Source organism: Zophobas morio, unplaced genomic scaffold, assembly GCF_036711695.1.
Source record: "Zophobas morio isolate AGI-343-1 ecotype UQ-CSIRO unplaced genomic scaffold, CSIRO_AGI_Zmor_V1 ptg000014l, whole genome shotgun sequence".
In the NCBI taxonomy this organism is placed as follows: domain Eukaryota; kingdom Metazoa; phylum Arthropoda; class Insecta; order Coleoptera; family Tenebrionidae; genus Zophobas; species Zophobas morio.
This window is the reverse complement of record NW_026972119.1, coordinates 436,329-451,278: the sequence shown is the minus strand read 5'-3', so window position 1 is coordinate 451,278 and position 14,950 is coordinate 436,329. Positions and strand designations below refer to the sequence as shown.

At 34.5% G+C, this 14,950-nt stretch overlaps 1 long non-coding RNA gene across 1 annotated transcript; it reads right to left on the bottom strand.

Annotated features, from left to right (window-relative positions):
- Positions 1-10,488: 10,488 nt before the first annotated feature.
- LOC135128922 (uncharacterized) lies at positions 10,489-11,176 on the bottom strand. Its single transcript, XR_010280471.1, has 3 exons — positions 11,155-11,176; positions 10,802-11,070; positions 10,489-10,743 (listed from the first exon to the last, which is right to left on the bottom strand). It is a non-coding gene; the product is annotated as an uncharacterized LOC135128922 (long non-coding RNA).
- Positions 11,177-14,950: the final 3,774 nt, after the last annotated feature.

The following is a 14,950-nucleotide window of genomic DNA, read 5'->3' as shown; positions in this document are numbered from 1 at the left end:
GTCACTTAACTGGCTGTAGCCTGTAAAAAATGTTACTGGCTGGCCAGTAAAATTTTTACAACCCTGCTCGCGCTCATACAGCCATGTATTTTAAACATTTTAAACTATTATAAGTTGAAATGACAGCCAAAATTGATTCAGGTAAATTTTCACTCACAATTGCTGCTTCCTCAGTAATATAGCTTGCGCCAGACTCATTTCAATACATCGAAAACGATAAATCGAAAAATCTAAAGTACAGAACTAGACAACACAGTAAATGCTATGACAAGTGCCATGCTGACGTGCGTTTCCAACGCAATACGTCTAAAGCTCATACGATGTTTCTTCAAATATTGGACCTTCTCGAGTTTTTAATAGTTTATAATAGTTTTTTACAAGTGAGAAACAAATAAAATATTGAACAATACACGCAAGGTAACGGATTTTTACATTTTTTACATGCTAGTAATGTTAAATACTGTAATTAACTGACACAATTTGTTCAACTACACAAATCATAATTTGGACACTTCATGTTTAAAAAATTTAATTTTGGCTTTGACATGAACTATGTATATGGTACATTAATTAATGTTGTAATCCATTTTTTTTTGTTTTTAGTCTAACGTGCTTTCAGAAAGTAAGTTACCTCATAAATTAAAACGTTACTTTCAAAGTTTGTCAAGTTCTGAGAATGAAGAATCTGAAGGCGTTATTTGGGACGGTAATCACGTTCCGACAATAAAAGAACAAGAGTCTAAAGGTATTTCAGTAGTTACTGAAGAGAATTTAAATTCTGAATCATGCTTTGAAAACGTCGAAACACAAAATATTATTTCAAATGCTGTAACGGAAACAGAAGAAACAGAAATCGTGAATATTGAACCAGTGCTTGACAATAATTCATTGAGTACTGCAGAATGTTATAAAAAAAAACCATCGGCTCCAGAAAGACCCACAATATGTCCAATCTGTTTTAAAGATGTTCCAACACATGTTACTAGACATCTCACACGACATCACAAAGACCATAAAGACGTGTTATTACTTGAATCTTTTAAGCCAAAAAGCAAAGAACGTTTGGCTTTAGTGTCGTCATTGAGAAAACAAGGTTACTTTCATTTAAAAACAGAGAAAAATATTTTAAATCCCGTAAGAAACTCAAAAAATCCCAAAGTTGATTACTATGTTTGTACATATTGTTTGGGTTATTATTCTAAAACATTATTGTATAAGCATGTTAAAATATGCAAAAATAAACCATCAGACGTAATTAAACCAGGCAAAAATTGCTTAACTAACTCGCAAACATATATGGCTTCTATAATATCAAAAAATCATGATTTCTTGAAAACATCCCGCATCAAAACCGAAGTTTTTGGAATAATGCGCCCAGATGAAATAAGTGCAACAGTAAAAAATGATTCTTTAATTTGCTTATATGGGGAAGCACTACTAAATAAACATAAAAGGCAGCAAATTTCCACGGTAGTTTCAAACAAGATAAGAGAAATGGCTAGGCTATTGTTAGCGTTGAAGTCAATGGTTAATGATATTCTTGGTTTGTTCGATGCTTTGAAACCAGAAATGTTTAAATTTTTTTATATTAGCCACTAAGCAAATCAGTCGATTTAATGTTGAGACAAAATCTTTTGAAGCTCCTTCTCTCGCCCTGCACTTAGGACAAAATTTAAAAGTAGTATGTGACGTTGCGCTTAAACTAGTAATAGAAAAAAGAAATATTCCTAACATATCATGGAAAGATAGAGAAGAAAAAAAGAAAGAAATAAAAGAGTTCAAAAAATTAATTGAAGGACATTGGTGCAGCGAAATATCTAGTTTAGCTTTAAAAAATCTCAAAGAAAACCAGTTAGAAAAACCGACTATATTACCATTAACAAATGATATCAACAAACTCCACTCTTACTTAAATAACCGTGCAGATGATGCCTATAACAAATTAATTAAATATTCGTCAGTTTCCGACATTCCTAGTCATTACAAAACGTTAACTGAATGTGTGTTGGCTTTAACAGTAATGTTTAATCGAAAACGAATTGGAGACGTTCAATATTTGAAAATAGATACTTATAAGAGGAATTCTAATGACAATTCTGATCACCAAGAAGCTTTTTTAGAATCTCTTAGTACAACAGAAAAAATAATAAGCAAAAAATTTAAGAGAGTTGTAACAGGCGGGAAAGGATCTAAACCAATTGCAATTTTATTCTCTAATAAAATTCAGAAATTTATACAGTGTTTATTGGAAGTGAGAAATAACACTGATGTAGTACCAAAATCCAATCATTACCTTTTTGCTAACCCAGGATCAGAAAATCGATGGATGAGTGGAACAAATGTAATAAGAAAATTGGCACTAAACTGTGGTGCAACCAAGCCAACACTCTTAACATCCACAAAGTTCAGGAAACACATAGCAACAACTTTACAATTGATGAGCATGGAAGATTGTGAAATGGAACAAATTGCAACATTTATGGGCCACACAAAAAAAACTCACGCTGAATTTTATAGGTATGTTTCTTTAAAAAGTTCTAATTGTTACTTTCAGTAATTTATTTGTTTAGATTACCGCAAGACTTATTTCAAACAGCAAAAGTTGCAAAGATTTTATTACTAATGGAAAAAGGAAGAGGAAAAGAATTCAAGGGGAAAAGTTTGAATGAAATTGAATTACAAAAAGACGTATATTACAGTTCTGAATCGGAAATTGAAGATGAAGAAGATGAAGCAACTCCATTGTCAGAAACGGCTTTAAAACGTGCTACCGCATCTACGTCAATGCAAGAAGATGAAAATAACATTTTCAATACTCAAAATGCTATTGAAAATATAAAGAGAAAAAAAAGCGTAACGAAACGAAATTCAGATTTGAATAAAGAATTAGATATCAACAACAAAAAAACAAAAAGCGAAGGTAATGACTTTATCTACTACATTATATAAATAAAAAATTTCTGTTGTAGGGAATAAAAAATCAGGACGCCTTCCGTGGACAGAAGCTCAGAAGAAATTAGTTCTGAATCACTTTAAAAAACACATAAAAAATAAAGTAACTCCTAAGAAACACGAATGTGAGGAGTTAATTGTTTCTCATAAAGATATTTTAGGTAGCAAAGATTGGGTTAGAGTAAAGACTCTTGTCTATAACACATTTAGAATGGCCTAAAAAAATTATTCGCTTTTTTCAATGACGCAAACTTTTTATATTTTGTGCTACTTTTTTGTCCAAACATTTTAATAAATTTTTTTATACCTCAGAATGTGTATTGTTTTATTTCTTTAATACCGGGACTCTTTTGGAAACCTTCAACTGGCCCGTGATGATCAACAAGAAATTTTCCATTTGAAAAAAAATGTCACGTCACAGTACTTTTACTAGTTGCACAGTATTTTAACAACGTAGAGGTTAGTTTTCATGGAAATGTACGGTAACTTTAAAAATACTACAAGAAGACTAGGTTGCAAGCGGTATCTCTCGCCTCTCGAATGTTTATTTGCATCAAATCTCAAATCTGCGTAGTCCTCCAAATATTTAGGTAATATAGTTGACTACATCCTCAAATTTTCTGCATTGTAAACTCCTTGCTCGTACTCTTGTAAATTATCCACAGAAAATTCATTTGCCTAATTCTTAATTTATGTGACACTATAAAACAAATCGCATAAATTTAAATTAAATAATTGTTAGATAAATTCAAATACGTTTTCACATTTCAATCAACGGTTTATAATTAACTGAACCTAGCTTTACGGGAATGAAACCAAAACTACTTTTACATGGGTTTTATTCGTTTTATTTACTCTCAGTGGTAATACAAAATTTAAGGAAAACAAGATTCAAAACGATTTGGGATAAATGTAAAGTTTTCATTCTTGTTTCCTTTCAAAATTAGATGCAATGAAAAAAGTTTTAATAAAATTTATTTTATATCTTACTAGCATATTATCTGCTCTTAATGACTTGGATACAGGGGCATAAAGTGTTGCTGTGGTCAAATAAGCACAATGCAAGACAACATATAGATAACGTTTATTTAGTTAAAGTAAAATGACAATTAGTAAAGGAACCAGTAAAAGTACTGATTAGGACAGTTACACTTGATGATACGACATTATTCGCAATTATGTTCTTGCGATCTTCATCCACGAGTTACTAGTTAATACATTTATTCAAGTTGTGTTTTTTGCAAAGGTTCTTAGGTTATTTACAAATACAGGGGTGCGCTGCTGAGACTTAGGGCCTTTTCAGCGCTTCATCCACTGAAATTGATAACTCCTATGACTAATTGATAGATGGTCTACTAGCTAACATTTTTGAAATTTTATTTTTGGAAGGAATGCTGTCTTCCAAATATTCCTCAGCCACATTTGTATTTTTCCATACCCCACACCGCTTCAGTAAAGCCATGCTAGCTCCAGCGTCCGCCAACATACTTGTACTGCCTCTTCGTATGCTATGTCCTGTGCACTTGCTGGCTTCTTTCAAACCTAGGTTTGTTGCAATGATCGAAGGAACCTTTCCAAATATGTTTTTGTCCACAGAATCTTCTTAAAGTACAATTCCTCGGTCGTACTTAATAACACGTATTCCCGATACAGTTTCAAACTTTTCATCTCTTCCTCCTCGATAATAATAAAAACTCGCTTCTTATCAGTTTTGGTTTGAGGAATCGTTACAGTGACAACATTACCTTTGATCTATACATGATCTACCAGCATATTTATTAATTCTTGTCTTCTACATCCTCCGAAAATGCCAAAAAGAAGAGCAGCCTTAACCATACGGAACGTTTTATTCGGAGCTTCATGAAGAAATTTCATTACTTCTTCTTTCGTTACAATTTTCGACTTCTTTGGCTCATATCCTTTAGAACCTTGTTTTAAATATTCTCCCAATTTAGAAAATGTATGAATATTCACATTTTCGTTCATCAGCAAAGTTTTCTTTAGCATTGAAAACTTACTCCACAATGAGTTGGGACTAATTATTGTTTGTGACTACGAAAAGTATTAATTAAACCAGAAAATATCAATGAAAATGTTGACAGTAATCTTACCAGTTCTTCAAAATACGCAAGCACGACGGTCCCATTGCTTACTTGTATGCTGTTATTAACCAGTCTCTAAATTTTTCATATTCTTTCTTGTAGAAACTTTTGGATTTCTGTGGAATTAGTTAGTCGCTCGGGCTCCATTTTAAAGAACAAAGCAATGTTTATGGAAATATGACATATCTCCTAGGAAATACATTCATAATTTTACTATTTCTTCCCAATCATATTAGACCAGTCGAGATACATGAATTCGAGAAATAATTTTGTAAGACCTATTTAATAACACTAGTAAGATATAAAAGTTTGTATGCATCACTGGCATTGCTTTATGTTTATACTCTCGGACGACTTAAAAGCATAATACCATTGATACATAAATAACTATTAAAGATTTAACATCATGTTTGATAATAACAAAGTGGCAAATATAAAAAATATATAATAGTAAATTGTTCTACAGATAAAAGGAGTGCTCGTTTTCCAGCCAGTGTAAAAGATTTCAGCGAGTGAATTAATTTTTAAAGAAGCATGGAAAACCATTTTTTTTACACGTTCAACCTGATATTCTTTTGTGTACTCCGGTTTAAAAATAGAATTTTGAAAATAGTTTTTAACGTGTCATTTCTGACGTTTGGCTGCTAACTGGAAGAGTGTTGCTAAGTGGGAAAGTGTTGCTAACAAAAGAAGTGAAACTTTTTTTTATTGTTTTCTATAAAACAAAGGCGCACTTTTCTACTGAATACTCGAAAGATATATTTATATGTTGTTAAGTAACAAAAACAAAAAAATTGGTGATTATTATTAACCAAATTTGTTAATAAAATTTGTTAAAATTGAATATTCAATTACTGAATACGAATCTTCACTTGTTCACTAGTCAGATTTAAACATTTAAAATGTAACAAACAAATGTTATATTATTCAAGTTTATGGTGGGGATAAATAATATGGCTATACAGTGTTGCCAAAGCGTCGGGCTTCAAATAATCTGCATAACGTGTAGTTTCTAGTGTGGGCTTGTTAAAATGCCCAAAACATCTACACAATATATACAACAAGGCCGACTGAATTCATGCGTTATAAGGCCTGCTCACTTTGCAGAAAATTCGGTTCTCAAAAAGTAGGCCGTGACGTTTAGAAAGTGGCGACATCTGTCTGCCAATTCTAATCAGTTACTGTCAATCCTTGGCGCGAAACGTAAATATCCTTGTCAGCGTAATTTTCTCAGTTTATTATTTTCTTGCTCCATTATTCATATTTCGTGTTTGATTTAACAATTTTTTCGTGTTCAGTTTTTTACTTTTCGTGTTTCATTTCTTAGTTTTCGTTTTTATTGGGTTATAAACAATTTATGTTATTTATTTGTTATTTGTAACAATGGGTAGACGCTGTGCCTTGTGCAAAAATAAAGACTTACCTTTGTGTGAAATACCTCAAGATCCCAACACTAGAAAAGAGTGGTTAAAGTTCTTCAAAAAACATTACAGTAAGTATTTTTTAATCAAATTTACGGTACACACTTTTCTGATCCACTTGCAGATGCATTCGAAATAACAGATTTCACTGTAATTTGCAAGAAACATTTCAAAGAAAAATGTTTCAAGAAAGTTGCTACAGGATATCGTTTAATCAAGGGATCCATTCCTACCATATTTGTAAGTATAGTGCGGTAAAAAATTTTATTTTTAAATATTGTTACGAGCCAAACTCACAACTCGTTGCCGGCCTGCTAGTGGAGAAGGGGTGAGTTCCTGCGGGTGCAAAGGGTCAGGTCGCTAGAGGTTCGCAAAGAAGAGAGAGCACACTGTTTTGTGTAGCGACGTCGCCAGGGCGCCACCAGTTTTTATTAAGACACAATTACAACAACAAAAAACCGGAAAAATATTTAACTATTGTAATTGCAAGCTGTTACTTAAAATATTTGATTACAATAAAACCTAAGGTCACTAATTAAAAAGAAAACAAGTAAGAGTGAGAAATAACTAAATAATTAAGCAAAAGAAAATGAGTAAGATATTAATGATAATGATTTAATGCGACTAACTGTTTACGATTAATACGAGCAATACGAACGATAGTGTAATTACGAAAGGCGATGAACTAATTAACGTTAAATACGAGCGATACGAACGATGTTTACGAAGCGAACAAATTAGTTGGAGTCGTAGCGAATAACGATTTGATTAATTATTTCGAGGGCTATGAGATAAACGGAGTAGGCCACACGCTCGGTAGTCCTAACGAACGTACGAAGGTATCACGTAGAGCGGAGCGTCACAGTCTTACCGGTTGTTATTACTAGGTTATGTGCGAGTGCTAGTTACGCCAAACTTCGAAACGTTTTGCGATACAATAAAGAAAAGGTAAGGCGACTAATACTTAAACTTAATGAGATGGAATGGAAGTACCATGGGCACCTGCCTCCTTCGATATCCACGACGAGATGTCGAAACACAGCGGCGTCGCAGCGAATTTCCAGTCGATGTCGAGTCGAGGTTTTTGGTGACGGCCTGTCCAACCGATGGTAACTCTCCAGCTGTTCTGGGAGGGCTCACAACTGCCCACGACAGTTGGAATTCATAGAATTCGTTCTCCCACTCAAAACTGGCTCCAATTCTCGATCACGGGAATAACAAGATCAGCGACAAAACAAAAAAAGCTGCAAGGAGAGCAAAGTCTGAGAAGATGTTCGAATTCAGTCAACCCCAAGGGTTCCACATGTCACATGCACTTGGTAAGTAGCAAAATATTATCGTTAACATGAAAATAACCATAACCACTGTTCGAAGGGATGCCAGGGAAAAGCTAATCAAAAGATTTACCTGCGGATCGACTGCAGCTTCTCCGATTTTAGCGGGATGGTCTAGTGCTCTTAATCCACAAAAAATCCGACGAAGTCGTAGTGCTCGAACGCACTATTTCTTTTACAGCTCACAAATGCGCTCCCAGCAATAGCACCTTTTAGGGGACCCAACAGATCCGACGAATGCGATTCCAAACGTAACACCAAATAAAAGGTTGCTAAAACGAACTGCAAAAGAGGAAAGCACTAACCCCCAACACCATTCAACACGGAGTACCAAAGCAAAATGGATTCCCTTCCACCTGCGATGACGTGGCAAGGTAACGAAGCGAGAGTTCACGGAAGTTTGGCCCTCTAGTGGCAAACTTACGAAACGTCGAATTCCGACGAAAATCCCTAATCGATGTAACTAATGAGTGGATGCGATGGTTATTAACAAAAGAGAAAAAAACAAACAAGGCTATCAAGATTCCAGAAATGACGAAGACTCTAGGGGACGCTCCACGGCGTTTGTTCCCACCTAGGTAAGCAAATGAAATTCGCGAACAAAAATAACAAACAGAACGAAAATCGAATTTCAGAGTGAAGCTCTGGGATGGCGCGATCCATCCAGTTCCTTATAGCAAGAACCAAGCTGAAACGATCCAGAAGACCGATCCACAACAGCGAGACTGAAACACTCATCTGAGCCCCTCCAAGCTCAGAATCATCGCGACAGTCTTGCGACTGGGGGAGTCAAAAGCTCGGGACGAACCCTCCACCAAAGTTGTCCTTCATTGCCACCGTGCCCAACCCAACCACCCATTGCACGAAATGACGAAACGAAAAAAAAACGAGTAAACAAAATGTAATCCGATCCGAGAATGCCAATAAAAAAAACCGAAATAGCTACTGCGAATTTTCAATTCGTAACAATATTGTAATTATTTTTTAAATTTACAGTAGTTTAGACAATAATAAAAAACATTTTAATAATTTTAATTCGTTTTAAATCTAATTTTTGTTGAAGGATACTGATCCTGTTGTACCTAGTCCTTCTTGCGCTTCCATTCCCGATTCAATTCACTTCAACGATCCCAATTTGTCTCCCACAAACGAAATGAATAATTCCTCCAGTGAGATGACAGCTTTGCATGAGAAATGTAAAGCCTTAGCGTTAGAATTAAAAAAAGAAAAACGTTCTCATGCTCGCTGCTCTGCAAAACTTAAAAACATTGAGCATCAACTGAAGAAACATTCAAAAACCATAGACGTACTGGAGCAAATTAACAGCGATGCTGACAGTTCTGATGAAAGGCCATTTTTCTACTAGACCTAATTCATAATTATAAGAAGAAATCGCCAAGATGGTCTGAAATGTCTGTTCGATCATGTACCGTGTGGAGATACTGTTCACCTAAAGGATACGATTATTGCCAAACACATTTGGTCAAATTACCATCTCGGGCAACCATAGACAGGCATCTTGGTCACTTCAATGGACAAAATGACCTTATCAAAGAACGTTTGTCTGTAGAAATTGCACATTTAGAGCATCCTGCACAACGATTGTGTTCACTAATTATTGAGGATATGTCAATTAAAGAGAAAATGTATTATCACAGAGTTGAAGATCATATTTATGGCCTTAATACTTGCAGTTCTGACTCTTCTATTGGAAAAAAACCTAAAATAGCGAACAAAATGTTGTGCTATGTTGTACAAGGAATATCAGCAACATATACCATACCATGTGGGTATTTTTTCCACTCATCTATGCAAGCCAAAGAATTTCACTCTTTAACCATGCAAGTGATGAAACTATTAACAGATTGTGGCTTCATGGTGTTGAGGATTGTTACAGATAATCATCCCGGCAATGTTGGTCTATTTAAAAATTTAAGTGGAGGAATATTGCAAAACTGCATTAACAACCCATTTCTACCGATGCCCCTCTTCTTATCATTCGACTTTTGCCACGCAATCAAAAATGCTAGAAACCTCTTCTTAGACCATGACATGAACTCGTCAGCTGGTATTATTTCGTCATCATTTTTGAAAGCTTTATACGACTTGCAAAAGGGGATGCCTGTAAAGCCTGTTAGATATCTAACTAAAAAACATCTATACCCATCTAATTTCGAGAAGATGAATGTTTTGCGGGCCATACAGGTATTTTCACCAACCGTTACCGCAGCACTGAAGCTCTTAAAAGAAGATAAATATGAAGATTTTGATAATAGCGATGGAACTATTTTATACATGGAAAAGATGTTCCTCTTTTTCCAAGTCCACAATGTCTCAAGCAGAAGGCACTACATACATGCATTAAACAGCAGTATTGCACCATATATTGATATTTGTGATGAACGCCTGCAGTGGCTAAATAAGGACTTCCAAAATTATGTTGATGATATCCAGTCGATCTCTGCATGCACAGGGTACCAAGGTCTGAGCAACGAAACTGCTCACGCACTAAAATTTACAGCTCAAAGTACTTTTTTGTGTATCAAGTTTCTCCTCAAAGATGCAGGATTTTATTATGTTTTACCTCGTTGTTTCAGTTCCGATGCTGTTGAAGCAACTTTTTCTCACATACGCTTGAAAGGTGGTTCAAATGATACTACCGATGCTCGTACTGCCGAGTATGGTTTACGGCAAATTTTGCGCTCTGGTATTTTAAAATCATCGACTTCTGCCAACACAGCAAGAACTATAAGTAATATAAGCCGTAACCAACTTTCTCGTGTGAGACCACAAAATATTGATGAAGACTTTGAAGAAATACTTTTACCAGCGACACTACGAACTAAAATACACAATTTAAAAAAGAATGAAATACCAGAGCCAAATCTATTCTCTGCCTCTGTGGCTTTCCTGTCGGGATACATTATTTTAAAGCTGCAACAAAAAAAACAATGTGACGACTGTGTAGCACCACTGCTCTCAACTACATTACCTGGACCTCTAATGAAATTAATCACACTCCAAGATCGTGGAGGTTTACTGTATCCCAACGAACCTTTTGTAGGACTCGTCAAAAGAATTGCTGAAATAACACAAGAGGTGTTACCACATTTAACTTTCAACAGAACATGCGGTCAACTCATCAAAATATTGGAACCACATTTATTACAAAACCCATTATTGTCTTGCCAACAGCACCAGAGTGAATTTTGTGTGATGCTAATTGTTATAGTAGCTAGACCAGTGTTATCCAATATTTGTCTGGAAAAAACAGACTCTTTAAAGAGAAAAATGTTGGATAACAAACCCTCGAGTAGAAAGGTATTAAAAGTTTAATATACTTACAAGTTTTCTGTGTATAGTTTTCATGTTTTAATTATTTGTGTTTCTATCTATCGTTAGTGTTCATAATAGTATTATAACTTATTATCTTCTTTGTAAATAAAAGCTGACAAATTGACATAACCTATTGGTTAATTTACTTCGTTGTTTTAACTACTAACGACAAATGATTGTCACAATCACGTCACAATATTTATAAAAAAAACTCACAAGAGCACGCCACTTTCTAAACTTCTGACAAGAACTTTTAAAAAGCCCGAGTGAGCAGGCCTTATAACGCATGAATTCAGTCGGCCTTGATATACAAACGATCAAGGCGCACTCTACATAACATCTGTGGAACTAAATGTGTATATATTGCGATATGTTACGACTTTACGAAGCCCCCCCTAAAATTTATCATAGAGGTCGCTGAGGTTTGAGACCTCGAAATACGGCGATATACACGTGGATTTTATCAAGCCCGAATTCGGGCTTGGTAAGTAGGTGTCGGGCTTCATATTATTAGTGGAATGTAGATTTTTGGGCTTGTTAGTGCCGGTGAATACATATATATGTATATATATATATATATAAATTTGACAGCGGCAGGATTCCGTGTTGTTGAAAAGTTGATCTACAAGAGCGTCGGTTTTTTATACCTCCTAAAATTCTTACTGCCCTTTTTTGTTATATGAATACACGGTTAAAATGAGGAAAAAGACCTCAGTGCGCAATGCCGTACTTTAAGACTCTGAACGTTAGCAAAATAAAGTTGCTTTGCCGTGGAGAAGTTACAGTGCCTCATTATGTTTTTGAGAGCATAGCAGAGAGGCGCTAATTTAGAACATAGATGGTCTATATATGAAACCATTTTAGGTGGTTATATGAACACCATTTTAGGTGATTATCGAAGGAGATACCCAGTAGTTTGATAGACGACGAACACGCAATTGTTACATTACTTAATTTGAGTGTGAATTTAACTTCCGATTTTGAAGTTGTAAATTTATTTCCTCTGATTATTAAACTTGGTGCTGTCATTTTAAATTTCTTTATTCTATTTCCGTGTTCATATAGAACAAAATGTCGCTAAAGCTTTTTAACTAATCGCGTTTTCGATTCCTAAAACAACTTAACTTGAACCACTGTTTCGGCATCCTCCTTTAACTCTTTTAAAAATCGAATTGCTAAAATTTATTAATCATCTCTTCATGTCGCCCTTTTTTAATAATAATAATTATAATTTTTGATTTCTTTATTTAAATATGACTCAATGTCTTCTATCTCACAAGAACCCTCAGGAATTCTTATGTGTTGCTTTCTTTTATCTGGTGCAATAAAATAAAATTCATTGTTATCGTTATCGATATTTGGAAAAGAATTCCAAGTTACCAAACTTTCGAACGTCAAACAAACTTATTTTTAGTAATTATATAGAAATCTTAAACACAAATGTCCGCAATTAATAATATAAAAAGTCTGTAAAGATTCATGATTATATATTATATTAATACATTACACTAACCGTTGATTTGTGAATATGATATCAATGGTCTCCATAAATGTCAAAACACAAAGCTTCCATTGTCAGTTTTTTTTATAAGCAGTTCAAGGTCTTCCGGCATCTTCTTTATTGTCAAAATTTACCATGCCACTCATTAATGTGCACAAACTTTAGAAGCGAATTTTTCATAAAAACTCCTCTTTTATATTACTCGCAAATATCGATGTTGGTGACAGCACGTTTTACGAAATTTATTGGTAAGTTTTTTGAAATTTTGATGGGCTTAAAAAGACCATAACCTCTTTTATATCGATTTTCTAAGTCTTTGTGTTCTGTGTAAGAAATGTGGTGAGTTCTCCATGCCTGTCCTACCGCGGCCTCCTCTTGCTAATCGTTTTTCTAATTTGGTTCCTGGTCCACAAAAGTTATAACCGGGACTGTGAAGTTCAAAGGATAATTTGCTAATAACCGAATTTACGATTCCACGTCCGCAGTATGCCTTTCTGTACGTCTTACTGTGACTGTTTCTTGTTCGCTTCGAATTCCGCATTTATAATCGAACTTTCGTTTCAGCTAAAATACTAACGGAATCGTAGAAAATTTAAGTACATATTTATACCTCTCCACGATTCAGTATCTTTGGTAGATGTCAAAATGCGAATGATACCGCAAAACCTTAAATTGCTCCTAAGCAATAACGACATAAAAATTGACAGTGAGAATAAAAGACATGATTCTACGACAACTGGTCGCAAACAACTGATCGCGCGATAATTGATCGCAAACAACTCGTCGCAGCACAATTGGTCGCACGCCACAATTGATCGCGGCGACGATTGATCGCAGCGATAATTGATCGCACGTAAATTGATCGCAGCGACAATATATCGCACGTAAATTTATCGCAGCGTCAATTGTTCGCAAGGTAAAATTCATCGGGAAGTATTTTATTTTATTAAAACTAAATATTTTGTATTCTGAATTTTAAGTTGCAATAAATTTAGCAATCAGGTAAGGTGTAAATATCGAATTAAAAACAATTTGAATATAGATAAATGACGAAGTTTGCAGTTGCATTTTAAAAATTAAAAAATACGAGCGTAAACACCTTGTTATTATATATAAGATTTTTTATTAATAAATTGTCATTTTGGTTATTTTTTTTAAGAGATTGTTACTATTTATCTCGTTGCTTATTTTACCTATTATATTATAGCAACTAGCTTCATTATAATAAGTCCTCAACATAAAAACAAGTGTTTATTGTTCTTAACTAGATTTATTATACAATTATTTAAAAAATCATATTTTTAACAACCTTTAAATTTTAACACATTTTGATACAGAATTGCCTCTATTGTCTATACTTGTCTTTATACTTATCACCAAACAATAAAATTTATGAACTAATAGTACATCTAGAGTATCCATATGCAGCGAATGTAAATTCCACTGGACGGATATAATACTAACTTATTTTAATCCCTTGTAAATTGTAACGGATCGTTTACAGGGTTTGAGAAAGGTTTACGTGTATTGTGAATATATATTGCAAAAACTTTTGTTAGAGCGTCAAGAATAATTTTGTGTTACCGGGAAATCTAAGAAATGTAGGTACTTATGCAACTAAAAACTTACTTTTTAATTATTATTATGTGACTAATATTGTACTGAAGAAAAATTCAGTTGTACCATATGTGGGTGTAAAAAATACATGTACAGGGTTAGTCACGAGAAAATTACTTCTGAAAATTATTTTTACGCAACCCAAAATACGAATACCGTGTACCACTTGATACTAACTGAATTTAAAATGAAATGCTTAATCCATGATTGCTTTGAGTTGTCATTTTGACAATTCTGGAAAAGGAGGTTACGCGAGTGTCCATGGTGGTTGTACCGCAGCCAATTGGAGATCTCGGCTGGCGCCGCTAATAAGTTTGTCAGGGCTTGCTTGGAGTGCCTCTTGATCTTTTGCAACCGATTAATGACGAGAAAATTATTTCTAAAAATTCCTTTTACGATAGATATTTCTGTGACGTGTAAAACAGCTCTTAGATCTAAAAAAAAGGAAGAAATAATTGGTTCGCAGTTTTCCATGAATGACCCTACTACGGGTTGCTACCTGATTTTATTATTCTCCGCACTTTGCATCCTACAAAAATTTACAAGATGGGCTGGAGAAGTCCACCTACATCCGGCAGATTAGGCAAATAATTCTGTGAATAGTCGTCCTTCCGAGTGAAATGCCCCTCAATAAACTTTTCAAACTTCCCAAGCTAAAAATTAGTCACGCCATTGCGAATAACCACT